The following is a 23266-nucleotide window of genomic DNA, read 5'->3' on the forward strand; positions in this document are numbered from 1 at the left end:
TGGGTGGCTCAGTCGGTTGAGCGTCCGACTTCAGCTCAGGTCATGATCTCACAGTTGACAAGTTCGAGCACCACATCTGGCTCTGTGCTGACAGCTGAGAGCCTGGAGTCTGCTTCAGATTCTGTGTCTTCTCCTCTCTCTGCCCCTCCCACGTTCATGCTCTGTCTCTCAATAATAAATAAACATTTAAAAAAATTTTTAATGAAATCATACAATATATGGATTTTTATGACTTACTTCTTTCACTTAGCATAATGTTTTCAAGGCTCATGGATGTTGTAGCATGAATCGGTACTTCATTCTCTCTTTTTTTGTTAAGTTTATGTATTTATTTTGAGAGAGAGAGCACAAGAAAGGAAGATACAGAGGGGGAGGGAGAGAGAATCCCAGGCAGGCTCCACACTGTCAGTGCACAGCCCAATGTGGGGCTCGAACTCACGAACCGTGATATCATGACCTGAGCTAAAATCAAGAGTCAGACACTTAACCGACTGGGCCACCCAGCTGCCCCAGTACTTTATTCTTTTATGGGTAAATAATATTTCATTTTATGGATACATCACATTTTGTGTGTACATTTATCATTGATGTATATTTGCATTGTTTCTACTTTTTGGTTATTATGGATTATGCTGCTATGAACATTTATGTATTTATGGTTTTGTGTGAATATATGTTTCAGTTCTCTTGGGTACATACTTAGGAATGGAATTGCTGAGCCATGTGAAAGCTTCATGTTTAACTTTTTGAGGAATCGCCAAACTATTTTTTCAAAGTAGCTGAATGAACAATATTAAATTCCTACTAGCAATGTCTAAGGTTTCTAGTTTCTCTACATCCTCAGCAGCACATGTTATTGTCTTCTTTTTAATTTTAGCTATCCCAGTAGGAGGTGAAATGGTATCTCATTGTAGTTTTGATTTGCATTTCCCTAATGATTAATGATGTTGAGCATTTTTCCATGTTCTTATTGCCCATTTGTATAGCTTCTCTGGCAAAATGTATATTCAAATTCTTTGCCCAGTTTTCAACTGGGTTGTCTTCTTTATTTTATTTTATTATTTTATTTTATTTTATTTTATTTTATTTTATTTTATGTAAACTCTACACCTAACATAGGGCTTGAACTCACAACCTTGAGATCAATCAAGAGTCACATGCTCTACTGACTCAGCCTATCAGATGCCCCTGAGTTGTCTTTTTAATTTGTAGAAGTTACTTATATGTTCTGGATACAAATCTCTTATCAAATATATGATCTGTAGATATTTTCTCCCATTCTGTGGAGTTTCTGTTCATTTTCTTGATGGTGTGTGCACCAGAGCCCAAAAGTTTTAAATTTTGACAGTCTAATTTATCTTTCATTTTTTTCTCTCCCTCCTGCTTTTGGTATCATGTCTTAAAAACCATTGCCTCAGACAAGGTCAAGAAGATTTACTTGTGTATTGCTTTTTAAGAATTTTATAGTTTTACCTCCTACATTTAGGTCTATGATCTATTTTGAGTTTTCTTTTTTCTCTCTCTTTTCTTTTAATATGATGTGAGGTAGGGGAGCCTGGATGGCCCATATATATATGGTGTGAGGTAGGGGCCCAATTTCATTTGTCCCAGCACCATTTGTTGTATTCTTTTTCCCATTGATATATTATTTTTATAAGCATGTTTCACTCAGAATAATATTAATGTGAATTTACATTCTCTGAACACACCCCATTTGCTTCTGTCAGCAATACTGCATGCTAAGGACTGGGAGAAGAGTGATCATGTGTGGGCAATTAAACATTGACCACAGAATGTGATAAGTATTTGTACAATGATGCCCAAAGTTTGGTGTGCATCATAATCATTTAGGGAAATTTTTTTAATGGGAATCTCCAAGCCTCACCCTAACCCACTGCATCATAACTTCCTGGAGGCAGGGTGGGGAGATAGGTGAAATAGGTGAAGGGGATTAAGAGGTACACACTTCCTGAGGTACCTGGCTGGCTCAATCAGAGAGCATGCAACTCTTGAACTCAGGGTCCTCTATTCAAGCCCCACATTGGGCATAGAGCTTACATTAAAAAAAAGGGGGGGGGGGGAATTCACTTCCAGTTATAAAATAAATAAGTCATGGGGATAGAAAGTACAGGATAGGGAATATAGTCAATAATATTGTAATAACTTTGTCTGGTGACAGGTGGTAACTACACTTAGCATGGTAAGCACGTCCTAAAGTATATAATTGTCAAATCACTATATTTACACCTGAAACTATACGTTTATATGTCAACTACACTATAATTACATTTTTTTAATCTATAAAAAGAAGTTAACAAAAAAGATAGGTAATAAAGCCTAAAAAGATTCTACAGTTCAGAAACAAACAAAAAAAGGAATTTCCTGGTAACATCCTGTTTATACCATATATAGAATCACACAATATTAGAGCTGTAAGACCCCATAAGACTACACAATTTGCCTCTTCATTTTTTAATTATATAACCAGAAGATGATTGGCTTTTACCTGTACTGCCTGTACACACCGTATATGCATCAAGGCCAGACTGGGCACTTGTTTGTCTCCTCTTAATACATTCAAATTCAAGAGTATTTATGACTGGGGGCGCCTGGGTGGCTCAATCGGTTAAGTGGCCAACTCTCGATTTTGGCTCAGGTCATGATCTCACGGTTTGTGAGTTTGAATTCTGAGTTGGGCCGTGCACTGACAGCATGGAGCCTGCTGGGGATTCTCTCTCCCTCTCTCTCTCTCTCTCTCTCTCTCAAAACTAAACTTTAAAAAAACTATTTATGACTAATGACATTATACTGAAGGTTTCATGGGAAGATGGAGAAGAGGATTGCATCGCATAGCCAAGCTTAACTAGATCCCTTCTTTTGTCTTGCTAGACCTGTTCTTTTTCAAAGTTTTCTCCATTTCGGAGTCTCTTCTCTCCATCCCTCCTACTACCCAACTTCTGAAATTCCCTTCTTTTTTCAAACCATTCAGCTGTGTTATCAAGTTTTTTCTTTTTTTAATTTTATTTATTTATTTATTTTTTTAGTAATCTCTACACCCAATGTGGGGCTCAAACTCACAACCCTGAAATCACGAGTTGTATGCTCTAACAACTGAGCCAGCCAGGTGCCCCTGGTCTCAAGTTTATATAACACAGTCAACAGAGTAAAAGCTCACTAGTTACGTAAAAAAGCAACCGACTATCTTTCCTCAGGCTGCTTGGGAAAGTAGGGAGGTGTCTCAGGTCACTCTATGGTGATAGAACCATATGAGGATTTCCCGCTTATTAAGAACAAGACAATGGGCTAAGTATCAGATAAAATGCCTTATTTATTTATTTATTTATTTATTTATTTTTAATTTTTTTTTTCAACATTTATTTATTTTTGGGACAGAGAGAGACAGAGCATGAACGGGGGAGGGGCAGAGAGAGAGGGAGACATAGAATCGGAAACAGGCTCCAGGCTCTGAGCCATCAGCCCAGAGCCTGACGCGGGGCTCGAACTCACGGACCGCGAGATCGTGACCTGGCTGAAGTCGGACGCTTAACCGACTGCGCCACCCAGGCGCCCCTAAAATGACTTATTTAATGTCCGGTAGCTCATCAGTGGCAAATCAGGTAAGGAACTTTAATTAAAAGGATCGAAGCACAACTTCTGAGCCACCCATATTTGTCGTCTTCAATTTCTTTTGCTTAATAGCCTGTGGGACACATGGAAAAGGTGTTATTATTTCACTTTCTAAAGATAAATTGAGATAGAGTGACAACGAGTAACTTTTGCAACTAGAATAGCAGAAGGTTTCAGTCTGGGATCCAGAATTGTTCATCTTTAGCAGGATATGTGAATTATAGCCAAAAATCTCATTGGGAAGCCACAGTGGAAAATGTAACCAGCAAGGGACACTCTGTAATCCTGGGCACGGTAATGTGAGGGAAAGCCTTAAAAAAAAAAAAAGAAAGAAAGAAACATTAGGACTGATAAGTCTTGCTGAGAAAGGGGAATGGGGCAGACCGTGTTTCTCCCACAGTGACAGGAAAAGATGGCAGCATTGGGCAAGGCAGGATCCTGTTTGGCAAGGAACGTCTGTCCTCATGTAGGAAAGCATGACTCATCAGGGTGCCCCAGCTCAATGACACAGTCTCTTAAGATCTTCCAAGTCCCCTTAGTCCAACTCTGTATTTACCAAGCAACTCTCAGATCTACTTTTCGCTTCCGCAGCACGCCTTCCCACAGAGTAAAGAATGTGCTGACTGGGGTTTCTTCAGATCTATTGTCAATTATATTTTACAGGATGAATGAATAAAGCTGCATCTGAGCTCTTTCTCGTGGGCTTGGTGGAGAGTGAGTTTGTTCATTCAACATTAATTCAACAAATATTTATTGAGTGTCACCTATGTGCCAGGCATTGGTCTGAGCCCTGGTGATACAAGTCAGATAAGGTCCTATCCTCATAGAGTGCTCTCATTAACAAGAGGTGACATGTAACAAAGCAAACAAATCAATAGATAATTTCAAATTGTGATACTCCCCACCTAGGGTTACTGAACCCCTTCCAACAGGCTCAGCTGTACTCCGGGTTCTGCAACCCTCCCCGTCTCATCTTTCCCAGGTCAACTTAAGAAGCTTTAGCCCAAGGCCAGAGGCCTCAGCATGAAATTTCCTCTCTGATCTGTCCTGGACCCTGAGAATTGAGTTTCAATAACTAAAGACCCACAGCCTCCTTTACCACCACAGTGCTCTAGACCATGGACCTCCATCTTGTTTCCTACCCACGACTTGATAACCTCATCCATTTGTTCATCCAACAGACACTTTCTGAGTTCTTACTGAACACGAAGCATTTTGTTTGGAGCCGGGGATTCAGAAATGACTAAGACATGGTCCCCGCCCTCCAGTTCGCAGTCCAAGGAAGAAGATCCACATTTATGGTTCCCCTGCTGCTTCTATGGGCTAGGAGTGACAAAAATGCGGGGTGACTGTGTGATTAGAAGAGGATCCCTAAGTCATACTGAGAGGTGTGATCAGGGAAAATTTCCCTCAGGAGAGGATCTTTAAATTGAGGTTTTAGAGAGTTTTTTTCCGACGTAACTTCGATTGTATTTTCTTTCCAAAAATAACAAATGTTGCAACTTTAGAAAATACAGAAAAGGAAGGGCATTGAAAGCCACCATTGATAACAATTTGGTGGTATGTACCTTCCAATCTCTTCACTATTCGAGCTTGGTTTTGAAGTGAAAAACTTTGAAGGCAGGGAGGAGAAAGTATTTGGTAGAGGCAATTGTCCTTAGGTTGCCTTTAAAATCCAGATGTAGGGCACCTGGGTGGCTCAGTCGGTTAAGTGTCCAACTTGGGCTCAGGTCATGATCTCACGGTTGTGAGTTCGGGCCCCACGTCGGGCTTTGTGCTGACAGCTGGGAGCCTACAGCCTGCTTTGGATTCTGCGTCTCCCTCTCTCTCTCTGCCCTTCCCCCACTCACGCTCTCTCTCTCTCTCTGTCTCAAAAATAAATAAGCATTGGGGCGCCTGGGTGGCTCACTAGGTTGAGCGTCCAACTGCGGCTCAGCTCATGATCTCATGGTCCCTGAGTTCGAGCCCCGCGTCGGGCTCTGTGCTGACCGCTCAGAGCCTGGAGCCTGTTTCAGATTCTGTGTCTCCTTCTCTCTCTGACCCTCCCCCATTCATGCTCTGTCCCTCTCTGTCTCAAAAATAAATAAACGTTAAATAAATAAATAAATAAATAAGCATTAAAAAAATAATAATAAAATAATAAAATCCAGATGTCATTTTAAAAATAAAATTAAAAAAATAAATAAAAATAAAAACAAGACTTAATAGGTAAAAACACAAATACATATCTAGGTTTTGTTCACTGAAATCCTGTTGGCACCTGGCCACAACATGAAAGATAGTAGTTACCCAACATATACTGGTGAGTTAAAAAAAAAAACGAAAAAAGGAATAAGATGTAAATGGAAAGATGAACCTTTGAAAATTAAAGCATAAGAATGTGATTCCTTGTCTGAGGCCCAACATCTGCAAAATTGAAAACAGAGGATCCTGGAAAAGGGCCATGCCGGGCTGAGGTCTCTTGTCATTTGTTATCAAATTTTTATTTTATAATTTGTGATTTTGTTATCACGCTCTTTGCCTAAGCAAATGTCACAAAATGTTCCCGTTATATGTTCTAGAAGATTAACAGTTTTAGGTCTGTGATCCATTTTGAGTTTAGCATGAGGTATGTGTCAAGGTTCATTTCTTTCCATACAGATATCCTTTCGCTAGAGTACTGTATGTTTAAAATACTATCCTTTCAGGGGCACCTGGGTGGCTCAGTTAAGTGTCCAACTTCGGCTCAGGTCATGATCTCATGGTCCGTGAGTTCGAGCCCCGCGTCGGGCTCTGTGCTGGCAGCTCAGAGCCTGGAGCCTGCTTCAGGTTCTGTGTCTCCCTCTCTCTCTGCCCCTCCTGCACTTGTGCTCTGTCTCTCTCTGTCTCTCAAAAATAAATAAATGTTAAAAAAAAAAATACTATCCTTTCAATGCAATTGGATTACCCTGGAACTTTTGTAAAGAAATCAGCTGATCTGATGAGTTGAGAGTTTATTTCTGGACTCTGTTATGTTCCTCTGATCTATATCAGGGGTCAACAAATCCTGCCTACTCTGGCTTTTTACATAAAGTGTTATTATAATACAGCCACACTCATCCATTTCTGTATTCTGCCCGGCTGCTTTCAAGCTACAGTATAGCTGAGTAGTTGTTACGGAGACCATGTGAACTGCAAACCTAAAATATTTACTATCTGGCCCTTTAAAGAAAAAGTTTGCTGACCCCTGGTCTATATTTACCCTTATGGGGAAACCACACTCTCTTGACCACTGAAGCTTTACAGTAATTTTTTGTGTGTGTGTGAGCTCTACACCTAATATGGGGCTTGAACTCATGACCCCAAGATCAAGAGTTGCATGCTCTACCAACTGAGCCAGCCAAGCACCCTCTTCTAGTAAGTCTTTTTTTTTTTTTAATTTTTTTTAACGTTTATTCATTTATTTTTTTAATTTTTTTTTCAACATTTTTTATTTATTTTAGGACAGAGAGAGACAGAGCATGAACGGGGGAGGGGCAGAGAGAGGGAGACACAGAATCGGAAACAGGCTCCAGGCTCTGAGCCATCAGCCCAGAGCCCGACGCGGGGCTCGAGCTCCTGGACCGTGAGATCGTGACCTGGCTGAAGTTGGACGCTTAACCGACTGCGCCACCCAGGCGCCCCTAACATTTATTTATTTTTGAGACAGAGAGAGACAGAGCATGAACAGGGGAGGGGCAGAGAGAGAGGGAGACACAGAATCGGAAACAGGCTACAGGTTTTGAGCGGTCAGCACAGAGCCCGACGTGGGGCTCAAACTCACGGACCGTGAGATCATGACCTGAGCCGAAGTCGGACGCCCAACCGACCAAGCCACCCAGGTGCCCCTCTTCTAGTAAGTCTTTTTTTTTTTTAATTTTTTTTTTTAACGTTTATTTATTTTCGAGACAGAGAGAGAGCATGAACGGGGGAGGGGCAGAGAGAGAGGGAGACACAGAATCGGAAGCAGGCTCCAGGCTCCGAGCCATCAGCCCAGAGCCCGATGTGGGGCTCGAACTCACGGACCGTGAGATCGTGACCTGAGCGAAGTCGGACGCGTAACCGACTGAGCCACCCAGGCGCCCCTCTAGTAAGTCTTGATAAGACAGTGTAAGTCCTCTGGCTTTGGTTTTCTTTTTCAAAATATTTTAGCTATTCTAAGTCCTTCAACTTTCCATATAAATTTTACAATAGCCTGTCAGGGCACCTGTGTGGCTCAGTCAGCTAAGCATCTGACTCTTGATTTCAGGCCAGGTTACGATCTCATGATTCATGGGATTGAGCCCCACATCGGGCTCTGTGCTGACAGTGCAGAGCCTGCTTGGGATTCTCGGTCTCTCTCTCTCTCTCTCCTGCTCTCTCTCTCCAAATAAATAAATAAACTTGAAAAATAAACATATAAATAAAAATGGCTTGTCAATTCCTCAAAAGAGACTGTTCAGATTTTGACTGGGACCACATAAATCTAAAGAACAAACCGGGAGGATTGCCGTCTTAACAATATCAAGCCTTCCAAACTATAACACTATCTTCTCTATTTAGTTCTTCAACTTCCCTTTGCAATATTTTATTGTTTCCAGCCTATAAGTCTTTCTCCAAATGTATTCCTATGTGAGCTTTTTTTTTTTTTAAACGTTTATTTATTTTTGAGACAGAGAGAGACAGAGCATGAACGGGGGAGGGTCAGAAAGAGGGAGACACAGAATCCGAAACAGGCTCCAGGCTCTGAGCTGTCAGCACAGAGCCTGACGCGGAGCTTGAACTCACAGACCGTGAGATCATGACCCGAGCTGAAGTCGGCCGCTTAACCGACTGAGCCACCCAGGCGCCCCCTATGTGAGCTTTTTTAATGTTATTATGAATGGAGTTGACTTTAAAATTTTTATTTTCTAGTTACTTGTTGCTGGTATATAGAAATACCATCGATTTTCATATATTGACTATGTACTATGTCCAACTGGCAAGTTTTATTTACTGTAGTAAGTTCTTTTTGGTAGATTCTTAAGGGTTTTTTGGTTTGTTTTTTTTTTCATTCACAAACAGTGCCATCTACAAATAAAGACAGTTTCACCAAATACAGAATTACTCAAGCTTTCAATTTCTTTAATTTAGTTATTTTATTAGTTGCCAGAAAGGGAGAGTTTAAACTTCCAACTCTGGTTATGGAATTGTATGTTTCTCCCTTTAATTCTGTCAATTTTGCTTCAATTTTGATTTTTCTCTTGAGAATATGTTTTATTTTCTTGGTCTTTTATTTGCAGGCAATTTTGGGTTGCTATTTATATGAATGTCATGAATGTGAATTTGTGGAGATACTCAGACTGTTACTGTGATGGTCACTTTTGTGTGCATGCTTGACTGGGTCACTGGGCTTAGATAGTTGCCTAAACATAATTCTGGATGTTTCTGTGAAGGTGTTTTTTGGATGAGATTAACATTTAAATGGATGGACTTTAAGCAGATTATCCTCCGTAATGTGGGTGGGCCTTATGTAATCAGTTGAAGGTCTTAATAGAACAAAGACTGACTTCCCCTGATGTAAAAGGAATTTTGCCAGCAGAGCTACTTCTCTATAATCAATCGATTTCTCTCTCTCACTCCCTCCTCCTCTCTCCCTCTCTTTCACCCCCTGTCCACACACAGACACACATACACATACATACTTTGTTCTGTTTCCCTGGAGAACCCTGACTAATTAATACAGCTGTTTTTCACCAATGAGTATGCTTTCCTTTGTTTTAGCAGGTGATTTTCTTGGCTAGGCTGGCATGGCAAATCCCACGTCTTGTGCAGTATCTTCATTCTTGTTTCATGCCAAGTGTGGTGCAAGCATCACTCAGAGATACGACAGTTTGGAGAGCTCTCTGGTTCTGTCCTTTCTGTTCTTTTTTCTTTCTTTCTTTTTCAGTTTATTCATTTGTTTGTTTGTTTAGGAATCTCTATACCCAATGTGGGGCTTGAACTCACCACCCCGAGATCAAGAGTCATATGCTTTTCCGAATGAGCCAGCCAGGAGCCCTTGGGTCTTTTTTTTCCCCGGGGTTCCACTCCGGTCAGTTTTCGCTATTGTCCTGGCTTCTTCTTTTCTGGTTTCTCACATCATAAAACCTGTTTCTTCTTGTGAACCTGGCTGCCTTCTGTGTACAACACGGGATGCGTTTCACCCTGGGCTAAACGTCTCGAAGGTGAGAGCTTCTTTGTACACCTCCACCTGTCTACTTCTGCTCTCCCGCCACCACCTGCAGATGCCAGCTTCAGCGTCCGTCCAGTGTGCCTTTGGCTGGGCTGCGTGTGTGAGTCAGTGAGGTGGGTCAGAGAGGCGGGGGGTGGGGGGGCCCCTCTGATTCTGTTCTCGCTCCGCTATTTTCACGTAGTTCCTTTTTGTACTAAGCTCAGGGTCGATCACTGTTTTCTGCAGTGAAGAGTCACATGGTAAAATCTTTATCACACTCGGAAGTAGAGTCTCAGCCTTGGTATTTCTGAAAAAGTTTATCTCACCTTCATTACTGAAAGATATTTTTGGGGGCGCCTGGGTGGCTCCGCCGGTTAAGGGTCTGACTCGATTTCGGCTCAGGTCAGGATCTCACCGGTGGTTCGTGAGATGTAGCCCTGCTTTAGGCGATGGGCTGACAGCACAGAGCCTGCTTGGGATTCTCTCTCTCTCTCTCTCTCTCTCTCTCTCTCTCTCTTTCTCTTCCCCTACCCCATGAGCACGTGCTGTCTCTCAAAAAAATTCTTTTTAATATTTAATGTTTATTTATTTTTGAGAGAGAGAGAGAGAAAGAGAGCGAGCTAGCATGTGCGCGGGCATGTGGAGGAGGGGCACAGAGAGACAGGGGACAGAGGGGCCAAAGCGGACTCTGCACTGACAACAGCAAGTCCAATGCAAGGCTTGAACTCGCGAAGCACCAGATCATGACCTGAGCTGAAGTCGGGCGCTCAACCGACCGAGCCCCTCAGGCACCCTAACATGGTTTAAAAAATAATTTTAAAAGGGGAAAAAAAAGAAAGATATTTTTGTTCTTGGTTGGCAGTTTTTCTTTCAGTGGCTTGGAGATGTCTCCCTATTATCCTCTGGTTTGCATGTGGCCAAGAAGATGTCTGCTACTGTCCTTATCTTTGTTCCTCAGCACAGAGTGTATTTTCCCCTCTGGCTGCTTCTAGCGTTTTCTCTTTATCATCGTGTTTTAGCGATTTAACTACAATGCGCCTTGATGTGGTTTTTCTTCATTTTTTCTCTGAGTGGGGTTTGTTGAGTTTCTCTGATTTGTGGTGGGTTTATAGTTCTCGCCAAATTTAAGTAATTTTCAGCCCTTATGTCTTCAAACACGTTTTCTGTCCACTTCTCACTTCATCCCCTCTTTCCGGGACTCCAGGTACACGCACGAGAGGCCCTGAATGCTGCCACCACTCACTGATGTTCTGCTTATTTTTTTATTTTTTATTTTAGAGAGAAAGAGGGAGTGAGAGCAGGGGAGAAGGGCAGAGAGAGAGAGAGAGAGAAAGAATCTTAAGCAGGTTCCACGCTCAGCACAGAGCCTGACACGGGGTTCAATCCCACAACCCTGGGATCATGACCTGAGCCAAAATCAAGAGTCAGACACTCAACTGACTGAGCCACCAAGGTGCCCCAATATTCTTATTTTATTTTTAAAAACATTTTTTAATGTTTATTTATTTTTGAGACAGAGAGAGAGAGAGAGAGAGAGAGAAGCAGAGCACGAGTGAGGAAGGGGCAGAGAGAGAGGGAGACACAGATGCAAAGCAGGCTCCAGGCTCCGAAGTGTCAGCACAGAGCCTGACATGGGGCTCGAACCCACACACTGTGAGATCATGACCTGAACTGAAGTCAGACACTCGACTGACTGAGCCACCCAGGTGCCCCAATATTCTTATTTTAGAGATGAATCTTTTTTTCTTATCTGTGCTGTATTTTGGATTTTTCTGTTGCTATGTTTTCATAGCCCAGAATGCTTTCTTATTTAATGTCTGATCTGCTATGCTATTAATTCCATTCACTATATTTTTCATCTCTAGAATTTTGATTTGGGCGTCTTGTAGATTTTCTATTTCACTCTTCCTGATGCTCATGCTGTCCTGTACCTTCTGGAATATATGGGATATATTTATAGTAGCTGTTTCAATGCCCTTGTCTCCTATTAGCTGTATCATTTCTGTTTCTGTTTCTACGGATTGATTTTTTTTCCTGCTTATTTGAGTGACAGGTAATTTTTTATTAGACACCAAATATTTTGTGGGTTTTTTTCCAGTTTTATTGCTATAATTGACATGCAATATTGTGTTACGTTTAAGGTGTGAGACATAATGGTTTAATACACATGTATATTGTGAAATGATCACCACAAGAAGTTTAGGTAACATCCAAGAAACATTGCTTTTTTAACAGCCTAGTGATTGGACAAGTGTAGGTTATGCTGTGGTCCCCACAAGTAGCTGCCATCTGTCACCACACAGCCCTATTACAATCCCACCGACTATATTCCCCATGCTGTACCTTTTATCCCTGTGACCTATTCCTTCCATACCCGAAAGCCTGTATCTCCCACGCCCCTTTTCCAGTTTGCCCACTCCTCCACCCCATTCCCCTATGGCAGCCACCAGTGTATTCTCTGTATTTATGGGGCTGTTTCTGGGTTTGGGTTTGTTTGTTCGTTTGTTTTGTTATTTTATATTCCATATAAGTGAAATCATATGAGATACCAGATATTTTGAAGTTTATATTGTTGGGTACCAGAATTCTTTTATTTTAGAGAGAGAGAGAGAGAGAGAGAGAGAGAGCACGTGAGCAGGGGACAGGGGCAGAGAGGGAGAGAGAGAATCCTAAGCAGGCTCCATGCTGTTAGTGCATGTTAGCTCCACATGGGGCTTGATCCCATGAACTGTGAAATCATGACCTGAGTCAAGATGAAAAGTCAGACACTTGGAGGGGCATCGGGGTGGCTTCGTTAAGGTTAAGTGTGCGACTTCGGCTCAGGTCATGATCTCTCAGTTCGTGAGTTTGAGCCTCGGGTTGGGCTCTGAGCTGACCACTCAGTGTGGAGCCTGTTTCAGATTCTGTGTCTCCCTCTTTCTCTGTCCCTCCCCTGCTCATGCTCTGTCTCTTTCTCTCTCAAAAATAAAAAAAAACATAAAAAAATAAAAACCAGGGGCACCTGGGTGGCTCAGTCGGTTAAGCGTCTGACTTTGGCTCACGTCATGATCTCGCAGTTCGTGAGTTTGAGCCCCAAGTCAGGCTCTGCGCGGACAGCTTGGAGCCTGAAGCCTGCTTCACATTCTGTGTCTTTCTCTCTCCCTCCCCCTCCCCCACTCACACTCTGTCCCTCTCTCTCTCTCTCAAAAATAAACATTAAAAAAATTTTTTTTAAATAAAAAAAACAAAAAGAGTCAGACACTTGAGGCACCTGGGTGGCTCTGTTGCTTAAGCATCTGACTTTGGCTCAGGTCATGATCTCACAGTTGGTGGGTTTGAGCCCCACGTCGGGCTCTGTGCTGACAGCTCAGAGCCTGGAGCCTGCTTCAGAATTTGTGCCTCCCTCTCTCTCTCTGCCCCTCCCTTGCTTGTGCTCTGTCTCTCTCTGTCTCTCAAAAATAAATAAACGTTAAAATAATTTTTAACAAAAGATCCAGACACTTAACTGAGCCTCCCAGGCGTCCTGGTACCAGAATTTTTTTTTTTTTTTAAATTCTTTGAAATATCTGGTGGCTTCAGTATAGGCTGCGGTTAAATTACTTGGAAATCGTCTGACCTTCCCAAGGCTTGCTTTCCAGCTTTGTTAGGTGAGTCCAGAACAACTCCTGGGACTCATTTGGCATGACCCCTGAGGCCATCCTCCTCTGAGGGCTCCAAGCCCCGTGTGTGGGGAGCACTTTCTGCTCTGGCTGGTGGGCACACCCACTCTTCCCAGCCTCGCACACGCTCTGGGGGCTCGTCCATCTCCTCGCCTCTACGGGGCTTCTTTTCCCAGTGCTGGGCATGTCCACAATCACACGTACCGATCGGTGCCCAGGCAAAACTTTCGAGGACATTCCTCTGCACATCTCCAAGAGTTCTGCCCCTCTCTCTGTGTGGTAGCCTGGAAGCTCTCTCTCCAGGCAGTGAGCCGGGACCCCCCCCAGAAGACTCATCTCATCTGCTTCCCGTCTCTCGGGGATCCCTGTCCGGAGACGCCTGCCATCCAATGTCTTCAAACCGTTGCTTTCTATATTTTGTTCCGTTTTATAACTGATGAAGGCAGAGGATAAATCTAGATTCTGCTACTACATCATTGCCCAAAGTCGGCGTTGCTTTTATTCTTTTAAAAAGCAATCTTTGTTTTATCGAGGCGTAGCATACACACATAAACGTGTACGAATCTAAGTGCGCAGCTCGATAAACTTTCACAAAATAAACACACATCTGTGTGACTATCTCCCATGTTAATACATAGAACATTGCCAGCACCACAGAAGCTTCGTGTTCTTTTCCGGTCACTACCTGCCCTCCCAGGGTAACCATCATTCTCATTTCTGGCACCACAGTGCTCGATTTACATAAATGGAGTCACACAGTGTATGTATTCTTTTGGGTCTGGGTTTCTTTCACGCAACGTTATATTTGTCAGGTTCGTTCACGTTGTTATGCAAAAGCAATGATTAATTCACTTTCATTGCCGTGTAATATTCTATTTGATGAATATATCACATCTTTCCTCTAGTGTCTTGTTGGTGGACATTGAAGTTACTTCTAGTTTGGGCCTATTATGAATCGTGCCTTTACGATCATGTTTGCACATGTTTTGTGTGTGTACATATGCGTTTCTGCCAGAACCGCTAAATCGTAGGCTAGGAATCTTTTCCACTTTAGAAGATACCACCAAGTAGTTTTCCAAAGCAGTCATCCCAATTTACACTCTTACTAGCATTGTATGAGCATTCTAGTTGCCCCATATCCTCACCAACACTCGTTATTATATCTTTTTAATTTGACTCATTCTGATGGATTTTAGTTACATTGCCTTTCAGAACACCCCATGGGCATAATCAAACTACCAGGCAGAATGAGCTAACAGTGTGCCAGCTTGAGACTCCTATATAAATTTTTTTTTATGTTTTTCTTTATTTTTGAGACAGAGAGAGACAGAGCATGAGCAGGGGAGGGGCAGAGAGAGAGGGAGACACAGAATCTGAAAGAGGCTCCAGGCTCTGAGCTGTCAGCACAGAACCCAACGCAGGGCCCGAACCCAAGAACTGTGAGATCATGATCTGAGCCCAAGTTGGACACTTAACCGACTGAGCCACCCAGGTGCCCAGAGACTCCTATATATACGGTGTTTCTTCCCAATGTCTGTGTGAGCATTTCCCAATGCATTCAGTTGTTACATTTGTGTTCATCAACATCATTTGAGCCGAGTTTGAAAGCTAAGTGTTAGATGATTTACCAGGTGAATATATGGCGAGAGGAAAAGCAAACAAGGGCATGCTTGGTGGAGGAAGAAATATATGGGAAAGAAGTCATAAAAGGACTGTCTCAGGGCTCCCCGGTAAGATTGTGCATGATTTGTTCCTCTGTCTATGGAAATGGCACCTCTAAGAATTGTTCAGGGCACAACCCATGAAGCTGTACACAGCAGCCATACCTGTCATGGTCAGGAATGATAAGAAATTTGTTATGAGCAGAGGGCAGAGTGGGTAGGTCAGAGAAGCAAGAGAAGTCAGATCCAGAGTTGGGGCAGCATAACCCACTGGGATCTTGCCGAAGGTTTACTTTAAAGGTTCACCCCACCCCCACCCCCACCCCACTACATGAAGGATTGTACCAGCTTCTTCCTCTTGGATCCTTCAGCCCTCTGAGCCAACAGGGCTGCCACTGAACTGGGGCGAAGGTGAAACCCAAGTCAGGAAGGAGAAATGCTGAGCACACTCAAGTTTGTCTTGCTACACAACTCTGGTCTCAACAAGTTGAGGAACCAACACCCTGTCCTTCCTCTCTTTGGGGCTTCCTCTCTTGCTTACAGCCTCAGCGCGCTCCTCTGTCTGGTAAAACTGGGTAAACCTGGATGGGAAGCTGTGCCCCACCTACCTGGCCCTTACCTTCATGTTTCTGAGTCACCAGGGGGTGGTTTCTGAGAGCACAAGAAAGCGAAAGGAAAATCCCAGGGTCCCCACGTATCTTCCCGACAGCCTGCCAGCATGAAGAATATCCCTGAAAAAGAAAAAGATTTCTTTGGGTTGACATTCTTTGTCCCTGAGTCCTCATGACGCTTTATATGTCTCTCTTGTATGCTTGTTCAGGGCATTAAATGATTGAAGTAGGCCCTCCTGTTGGGCTGGAAGGAAGGGATTATCCACTGTGTACCAGAGAAGGCAGGGTCCCTTCTGGAAAGTGAAGTTCAAGCTCAGGCTCTGCCTTCCTTCCAGTTACTTGGACAAAGTATGTTCCTTAAAGTAGAAACTGGGACTGATGGAGGCATTCCAAGAAGTGTGGGAAGGAGCATCTTTGTTGGCTCTGGCTACAAAGGGAGTAGTTCTGGAGAAGTAAGTGGTAAGAAGGTAACTCCCTAAGGAGGAGGGAGGTTCCAGAACATGGAACCCAGGAAAGGTGCCCATAGTTACACCAGGATTCTGAGACTAGAGTAAATATCACGGGGCCATATGTCAGTGGGAGATTTGCAGGCCCCGGGGACTACGTGACCCAGGCCATGAGTAGAAACCCTTCCAACCGAGCTTTTTTGGCTTGTTTTTCTGCTTCTTTAACAAGATTGACTTTGAAATCACCCAACAGGGATATCAACCAGCACATTTAAAATATGGTCACCAGCGCTTGGTCTTATGAGAGGTAGAGAACAGGAGACACCGTTCCTGGCCTGGAGGAGGCTACTAAGGAACTAGAGAGAGAACAAGGCCCGTGAAGCCCCTAAGGAACAGCTCAACCGATAGGATTCTTTGTTTCCATTTTTGGCCAAAATTAAAATTATCATGAACTCCCCGAGCAGACACCAGCTGGGCAACAGTAGGAGTGTTAAACATCCCAGGAGAGGGGGAGGTATCCTGGGACCCAAAATTGTTCCCAGTTCATCTGTAAGTGTTGATGAGCTACGTGTGAACTGTGAAATTAACGGTAATATTCCTCAAAAACAAATAAACAAGACCGTAAAAGACCATAGCTGATTCAATACTAAACTATGCAGGTTGAGGGGGTCCACGGGCACCCAAGAGGCTCTAGGTGCTGAAAAAGTTCCACTGTCACTGGACTGGGGGCTGAAGGGAGGACAGGCCTTGGACAAACAGGGGACCAGGGTGGAGGAAGAGCCAAAGAAATCATCACCTTCAAAAATCACTCCCAGGGGCACCTGCGTGGCTCAGTTGGTTAGGCATCTGACTTCGGCTCAGGTCATGATCTCACGGTCTGTGAGTTCAAGCCCCGCGTCGGGCTCTGTGCTGACAGCTCGGAGCCTGGAGCCTGCTTCTGATTCTGTGTCTCCCTCTCTCTGACCCTCCCGCGTTCATTCTCTGTCTCTCTCTGTCTCAAAAATAAATAAACATTAAAAACAACAAAAATCGCTCCCATTTCTCTTGAATTTTAAAGTTTTCATAGAGGAGCACCTGGGCAGCTCAGTCGGTCGAGCGTCCGACTCTTGATTTCGGCTCAGGTCCCTGCCTCGGCCTCTGCACTGAGCATGGAGTCTGCTTAAGATTCTCTCTCTCTCTCTCTCAAATTAAACACACACGTACACACACGAGAAAAGAGACTGCTGCTATGGATGCGGGTGCAAGAGGGCCTGTGGCCAGTGACATTCTCAACAGGACTCTTGCTTTCTGTTCAAATAGTCTTTCCCATCCCCACACCACCCCCACCCCTCCTGTGCCCTGCAGCCTCCTCCAGACCCCTTACAGGCTTTCCACACTGCCTTGCTGACTCCTTTACCATCACCACCAGCCTGCCCTGCTGGGAGTCCTTAGAAACGTGCTAGCGAGGTCTCCAAGGCCTCTCTGGTTGCTATATCCAGGCCACGATCCTCACCAGTTCATTCATTGTTCATTCATTCATTTATTGAGAGAATATTTGTTAGGTGCCAACCACTTGCGTGGTGCTGGCGATATGATACTGAGCAAGATGAATGAGGCAGAGGTTCTCTGTAGAGACAGCGTGAACCCCTTCCTCCCGAGATGTCACACACTCGTCACGCATGCACACACATGCATGCACACGTGCATGGGCAGATGTGCTTGCCTTTTCTGTTTAGATCCTCCCCAAACTCTCTGACTGGGAACCCAGCTGCTGGGCATGTGATCTATGTAGGAGACACCAACTGGAGAGGAAGTTAGGCCTGTAATCTAAGGGAACTGGGGAGGAAGACGTCCTGGGGCGGGGACACCCCAGATTGCACATCGGCCACTTGGCCATTTGCTAGTGGCCTGGGGAGTGTGAACTCTTGAGTGGCAGACACCCAGTGGAGAAGAGCACATGGCCAGGATCTCAGGTTCTGGGCTATTTCAGGCAGTCCTTGAGGCAAGGCTCTTTCCAGAAGGCCAGGGAGGGACCAGGGGCCTGGTTCCAGCCGTACATGCCTGCTACATCCTACTCCTTCGCTGAATCCTGGCGTTGCTCCTGGAGCATGAAGCTTCTAGAACGCCCCCCCCCCCCCCTCTTTCCTCCACCCCAGAGAGCGGAGTCTCTGGGCGGGACCCTGGTGTCCTATAAATACAAGGAGCCAGCCAGTTAGGACTTCAGCTTGATGAACACGCAAGGGTTTTGGTGATGGAAAGTCCCAGAATTTTCCTTTCTTTCTCTTTGTGGGGAATTATACAAAGTAAATGAAGAATAAAGAGGAGAAGGAGGAAGAAGAGGGAAGAAGGAAAAAAAAGGAGCAGATAAGGAAGAGGTGGAGAAGGAAAGCATTTTTTAACAAAACACAGATCTGATCACAGTATTTTCCTGCTTTTAGTAACTTCCCATTGCTAATGAGATAACCACAGCCTTCTTTCCTCTCTCCCCACCCTCCCCACCCCTTCCAGTCACAGGGGGGCTCTGGGGCCTGCTAGGATGTGCTCACCCGTCTTGTGGGAAATTGCCCCATGGGGTTGCAGTAACTGAAACAGAGAACACCATAATGGGCCCATCATAAGGAGCATAGAGAGCTATCATAAGGGGGTTTTAGTCCTGGCTCTGTGACTGTAGGACCATGGGAAAATGGCCCTCCTTTTCTTTACCTGCTCAGTGGTCAGGGAGAATAATCCCTGCCCTGCCTTGCTAGGTTGTTGTGAGGCTCAGGTGAGATAAAGAACCCAGAAACCCTTTGTGAATTCTCAAGCACTGAACAAATAAAGGATTGTTCCTACTACTGAGTAAAGTACCTTGAGAAATCAGCAGCCTACCCCTTTCATCTGTCCCCGCTTTTCTGTCTAATGACCCTCATGTCAGTACAACGCTCTAAGCTTTGCAAAGTAATTTTATACACATTGTGTCACTTGTTCTGACTCCATCCCTGTGCAGTGGCTGTGCAGGACTGCCCCTTGCTGGGCATATCAGGGCACAGGCTCAGAGGGGTGAAGTCATCAGGAGGCCGGGGCACACTGTGGCCGAGCCAGGCCCGAGCTCAGGTTTCCTGACTCGGGCTCAGAGCGTGCTCCGAGCCCTGGGGCCACTCTGCTCCCAGCTCAGAACAGCTGTCGTTCCCTTTAGCTTCTAAACCCGCAGAGGGTACAGGCAGGATCTTCCGAGGGGATTGACGTCCCCACGGCAGTTAGCACGGCCTGTGGGTGGAGCTATTGCCGAGAACGCTTGAGCCTTTGCCGGGAGCGTCGGACTTGGGTTTTGAAAGTCTACTTGCCGTGGCCTGTGCGAGTTTGTCCCAGCTCCTTTTTTGTCACTCCTCTGTGACAGCGCTCAGCCAGCAGGGAGGCCAGAGGTGCGCATTTTGGACCACTTTGGAATCCTTCCTCCAAACACCGTCTGGTGGCTCACTCTCACAGCTGGTGAGTATCTTTCCTTGTCCAGCCACGGGGTTGGGGAGGGGCCGAGAAGTGTACGCATGCTTGCTCCCTGACCTGCGGGTGCTCACAGCTGGAGAGACAGCATCACGTGAGAAACAGCTAGAAGGATGGTGTGAGTGCCCTCTCAAGGCGGGGGAGGGCGGGGCCCATGACCCTCCACCATGAGAGACACAACCAGCTCAGAGAGGCAGAGATCCCTGGGGAGGGGGAGGCTCTGAGGAAGCTTCCTAGCTGAGGACACGCGCATCCCCCTCCCCTTAGTTTGTCTCCGTGTCCGGCTGAAACATTGTTGCAGTTGGTGAATCACACCAGGAAAACCGCCCCTGCCACATTCCGGGATGTGAAAGCCAGGACCTTGGCCTCACTGCTGATTGGTGGTGGTGGACCAGGGGAAAGGGCACCAGGCAGGCAGTCTGGTGATGCAGGATTCTGTGCCCTGACCTACACACACCGGTCGGATGAGGCAGAGTCGGGTGCTTTTCCAGTCAAGGTCAATGCCAAAGTAGCCAGAGTCAGGTCTCCTGACTTTCCACCGCAGGTACCTCCCGCGTTTGGTGACGATGGTGAGCTTGGCTGGCGGGCGTTGGGAGAAATATCTAGAATTCAGGAGAGAGAGCAAGGCTAGAATGTTAGTGGGCAATACCTCCCACCACTTCCTTTCCCCAAGTGCCAGAGGGCTTGGAGGAGGCTGTTCCCACAACGTTTAAAATAGTGTTTGGGGGCGCCTGGGTAGCTCAGTTGGTTAAATGTCTGACTCTTGATTTTGGCTCAGGACATGATCCCAGGGTTCTGGTACTGAGCCCCACATCGGCCTCTGCACTGAGTGTGGAGCCTGCTTGGGATTCTCTTTCTCTCTCTGCCTTTGCTCCTCTTCCCCATTCGCACTCTCTCTCTCTGTAAAATAAAAATAAATAAATAAATAAATAAATAAAATAAAAATTTAAAAGAAGTATTTGCAAAAAGAAAAACAAGAAGGTCACCCTGAATGTGCAACAATAGAGAGAATGATCTGAAATGAATTATGATCTGAAAACAGTTACAAAGTTAAGTCATCATTTAAAACAAGGCTCTTAGAGGGGCGCCTGGGTGGCGCAGTCGGTTGGGCGTCCGACTTCAGCCAGGTCATGATCTCACGGTCCATGAGTTCGAGCCCCGCGTCAGGCTCTGGGCTGATGGCTCGGAGCCTGGAGCCTGTTTCCGATTCTGTGTCTCCCTCTCTCTCTGCCCCTCCCCCGTTCATGCTCTGTCTCTCTCTGTCCCAAAAATAAATAAACGTTGAAAAAAATAAAAAAAATAAATAAATAAATAAAAATAATAATAAAACAAGGCTCTTAGGGGCTCCTGGCTGGCTCAGTCAGTAGAGCACGCTTGATCTCAGGATTGTGAGCTCAAGTCCCACGTTGGGCATGGAGACTACTTTAGAAAGAAAGAAATAGGGGCACCTGGGTGGCTCAGTTGGTTAAGCGTCCAACTTCAGCTCAGGACATGATCTCGCAGTCCGTGAGTTTGAGTCCTGTGCCAAGCTTTGTGCTGACAGCTCAGAGCCTGGAACCTACATCAAATTCTGTGTCTCCCTCTTCTGCTCACGCTCTGTCTCTCTCTCTCTCAAAAATAAATAAACATTAAAAAGTTTTTTATTTTATTTTATTTTACATTTATTTATTTTTGAGAGACAGAGAGAGACAGAGCATGAGCGGGGGAGGGGCAGAGAGAGAGGGAGGCACAAATTCTGAAGCAGGCTCCAGGCTCTGAGCTGTCAGCACAGAGCCCAATGCAGGGCTCAAACCCATGAACTGTGAGATCATGACCTGAGCCCAAGTCGGATGCCTAACCGACTGAACCACTCAGGGACCCCTAAAAAAAAATTTTTTTTAATAAATAAATAAAACAGTAACGCTTTGAGAATGTAGGTGACAGTTGAGATTTCACTGTCAAGCTGGGAACCGGAGAGATGCCCCAGTCTGACCCCAAGACGGTGCAGGATCTCACCCAGGTGGTACCGACCCTCCTGCAGCAAAGTGACGACACGGGTAGTCCCAGTGACGATCTGGAGAAAACATTGCAGACCTCGAGGCACAGGCTGGGGTAGAAGAACCGGAAGGCGAAAACCACATCTCTGCCACACCAAAGAGTCGAAGGTTGCTAATTTACACTGAAATATGGAACACCATTTTTACAAGCCAAGAGACCAAATGGTTTTTTGAAAAAAAATGTTTTAATGTTTATTTATTTTTGAGAGAGAGACACACAGCATGAGCTGGGAAAGGGCAGAGAGAGAGGGAGACACAGAATCCAAAGCAGGCTCCAGGCTCCGAGCTGTCAGCACAGAGCCCAACGCGGGACTCGAACTCAAAAACCGTGAGATCATGACTGAGCCGAAGCCGGATGCCTAACCGACTGAGCCACCCAGGTGCCCCCCAAATTGTTTTTTGAAGCAACTACTACGTGTAGACAGGTTTTCTATGATAAAGTGAGTATTCTTCTTATCACATACTGTATAGTGAGTTGATAGAGTGATTCTCCCCAGTTTCTTGAACACGATAACTTTATATCTTGGATTTCAGTCTGTTGTGCTGTTAAATATTAAACTTTAGTGGTTCTTGCATAAAATTGTCAAACATTTTAGTGTAAAAAAATTTCCTCAAGTAACACTTTTAGAAAATAATATAGGAGAATATCTTTGTGACCTTGGGTAGGGGAAGAGTTTTAAAGCAGAACACAAAAAATGCTAACCTGAGAAAGAAAACTGGAGACGTGTGTGTGCATTAAATTTCAGGAATACTGGCTATAAAAAGGTGCCGTGAAAAGAATGAAATGTCAAGCTACAGAGAAAATGCTTGCAACACATATAAGCCACAGAAGGTTCAAAGCCAAAATGTAAAAGAAATCTTATAAAGCAACAAGAACGGGACAGGCAACTCAGTAGAAAAATGAACAAGAGATAGAAGGGGCAATTCACAAAAGAAGATATGAAATGTCAGCCAGCCTATGAAAAGATGTTTAGCTTTATTTGTCATCGGGGAAATCCAAATTAAAACCATAACGAGTTGCCAAGTATCTAAAACTAAGAACGCCAATATTAAGTGTTGCTTCTGACGTGAGGCAGCCGGAACTCTCACAGGCTGCTGTAAGTGCAACCTGTTACACCCAGTTTGGCAAACAGTTTGACATCATCAACTGAAGTTGAAGGCTGCATTCTCTATCATTCAGCACAGGATCATAGAAAATATATGCAACGCTCCTAGGAATATACACAACAGAAATGGGTCCGGGGTACATGGGTGGCTCAGTCGCTTAGGTATCTGGCTCTTGATTTCGGCTGTCACGATCTCATGATTCAGGAGATTGAACCCTGTGTCGGGCTCCCTGCTGGCAGCATGGAACCTGGTTGGGATTCTCTCTCTCCTTCTCTCTCTCTCTCTCTCTCTCCCTCTCTGCCCCTCCCCTGCTCCTGCATGCACTCTCACCCTCTCTCATTCTCCCTCAAAATAAATAAATAAAGTTTAAAAAAAAGAAATGGGTTCAAGGTGCACGAGAAACATAAACGAGAATGCTCATAGCTGCATAATGTGTAATAACCTCAAACTGGAAACAACCCAGATGTCCATCAAGAGCAGATGCGAGGTGGTATAGCCATACTGTGAAACGG

General features: G+C 44.8%; 1 long non-coding RNA gene across 2 annotated transcripts; it reads right to left on the minus strand.

The window, feature by feature from the left end:
- Positions 1-3457: 3457 nt before the first annotated feature.
- On the minus strand, positions 3458-16244 carry LOC125162388 (uncharacterized). 2 transcript variants are annotated; one of them, XR_007151014.1, is made up of 3 exons: positions 15980-16244; positions 15715-15826; positions 3458-3938 (listed from the first exon to the last, which is right to left on the minus strand). It is a non-coding gene; the product is annotated as an uncharacterized LOC125162388 (long non-coding RNA). The 2 variants fall into 2 exon arrangements; XR_007151013.1 differs by having other exon boundaries at positions 3458-3700; positions 15980-16238.
- Positions 16245-23266: the final 7022 nt, after the last annotated feature.

This window comes from Prionailurus viverrinus, chromosome A3, assembly GCF_022837055.1.
Source record: "Prionailurus viverrinus isolate Anna chromosome A3, UM_Priviv_1.0, whole genome shotgun sequence".
NCBI classification, from domain to species: Eukaryota; Metazoa; Chordata; class Mammalia; order Carnivora; family Felidae; genus Prionailurus; species Prionailurus viverrinus.